Source organism: Chiloscyllium punctatum, chromosome 13 (genome assembly GCF_047496795.1).
Source record: "Chiloscyllium punctatum isolate Juve2018m chromosome 13, sChiPun1.3, whole genome shotgun sequence".
Classification (NCBI taxonomy): domain Eukaryota; kingdom Metazoa; phylum Chordata; class Chondrichthyes; order Orectolobiformes; family Hemiscylliidae; genus Chiloscyllium; species Chiloscyllium punctatum.
In genome coordinates this window covers 14,329,569-14,331,642 of record NC_092751.1, presented here as the reverse complement: position 1 = coordinate 14,331,642, position 2,074 = coordinate 14,329,569, and the positions used below count along the sequence as shown (strand labels likewise).

Sequence of the window (2,074 nt, the reverse complement as noted above, 5' to 3'; positions counted from 1 at the left end):
TGAGCAGACAACCCGAAGCACAATGATGAGCTCCTTCAGGCCCACGGCCCTCCTTCTCACTGAATGAAGACAATCACCAGAAGCAGAATCCAGCTCTTGTTGGAGCCTTGAATACCTGACTCTGTCTCACTGAGTGAAGATTGGACTCAGAAACAGAAATGAAATCAACTTCCTATCTGCATTGTGTCACTCTTTAAGATCTCTGTGTGTCTGAGTTCAGGTCATTTGATTGGAGACTGTGGATAGTGGGTCCCCAGTGAAATGGAAAGAATGATGGAGGAGCTCACTGAGGGACATCTCTCAAAGTGAGAATCAGAAAGATGCTATTCTGCATTGGAAGGGTTTAAGGGGAATTGATGGCTCAGAAAAATGTTATGCGGATGTTTGTAAAACTTAGGAACTCTGTTTTGTGGCTGGAGTTTATTTTATCTTTGTGTAGATTTGACACATTAATCCTCCCTCCCCACCACTACAGAAGCTGTTGGAACTGTTCAGTGTTTCCAGCGGCTTCTGTAATTATTTCAGGTTCCTGACGGGAGCAGTCTCTCACTTTTCGAACAAAACAAACCCATTCTTGTGCTGTACCCAATATTTCAATAAGAAATGGGAAGGAGCAGAGGGGAAAGCTTCCGAGATGCCGAGCAATGCTGCCCGGTTCCACACTGCAATTCACAGGAACCATCGCCAGGAAAAGCAGGAGCACTCTGACAGATCCGGTTTACCACAACAGGAAAAATTCGATTTTCTCGGTTCATTCTAGCGCGTTTACTTTTAAAAGCTACTTACAGACCGCAGCACTGCGATGGCCGGGAATCAAACCCAGGTCAACTGCTTGGAAGGCAGCTGTGCTCCCCACTACACTACCATCACCCTACAAGCAGCTCCCTCCCCATTCCCAAACACACTTAACAAGGCCGTGATCATCACCAACTGGATTGGGGCTGAAATCCAAACAAGAAATTGCTGGAGAAGCTCAGCAGGTCTGACAACACCAGAATCAGATGCCTTCAGTTCTGAAGACCAATCCCTGGATCCGAAAGGTTCCCTCCCCACAGATGCTGCCAGACCTGCTGAGTTTCTCCAGCAATTTCTGTGCTGTCTCTCAGATCTGCAGCATCTGCAGTTCTTTGTTGGAAACAAAGCAAACGTTGAGCCACCGAAGGGGATATTGGGTCAGGTGATCGTCTCCCTCATCCATAGAGGCAGATGGGAAGGAGCATAGAATCATAGAATCCCTACAGTGTGGAAACCGGCCATTCGGACCATCATGTAACCCACCAAGACTCACCCCCGCTACCCTATCCTTGTAACCCTGCATTTTCCATGGGTAATCCACCTCACCTACACATCCCTGGATACTCTGGACAATTTAGCATGGCCAACCCACTATAACCTGCACATCATTGGACTGTGGGAGGAAACCCACGCACCCAGAAGGATCCCACGCAGACCCCGGGAAAATGTGCAAACCCCACACAGACAGTCTTCATTCAGACAGGGATCTGGGTAATTGGAGAGTTTTAGAGAGGGAGTCCAGACGGTTAGACTGGAATGTGAATGATGGGCCGAACAGCCTGATCTCAGTGCTGTATAAACTCTACAGAAACATGCCTCCCTACATGCAGCATTCATCACAGTTTGTATTTTGCTTTAATCCGTCCTGTTATTGACCTTATTCTGAATGAAATGAATGGAGAGAGGTTGTTTGTGCATTTAGTCAGATCTGTGTATCGGTGGGTCAGGAGCATCATACCCAATAACAACAGGGGGGGAGGGCGGATTGAATTCCTGCTCCTTACAGATCCCATTCCAACATGCCATTTCCTCATGGATTTCATTTGGTTTAAGATGTTTTATTTTTAATATCATCACAATATCTCGATGCCCTTTTGTGCATGTTATAAATTTGGACAGAGCGTTCCCTCTTTTCTCTGTGAACACACGGATTATCAAGGAGTCGCATTGGAGAATATATCCTCTCACAGAAACAGGATCAGGGAGATGTCATTCCCTCTGAAATGAACACAGGCCATGCTGAGAAATCTGATAAGGTCAGGCAGCATCTAATGGGAGA

At 46.6% G+C, this 2,074-nt stretch overlaps 1 non-coding gene across 1 annotated transcript; it reads right to left on the bottom strand.

Annotated features, from left to right (window-relative positions):
- Positions 1-798: 798 nt before the first annotated feature.
- trnag-ucc (transfer RNA glycine (anticodon UCC)) lies at positions 799-870 on the bottom strand. Its single transcript has one exon. It is a non-coding gene; the product is annotated as a tRNA-Gly (tRNA).
- Positions 871-2,074: the final 1,204 nt, after the last annotated feature.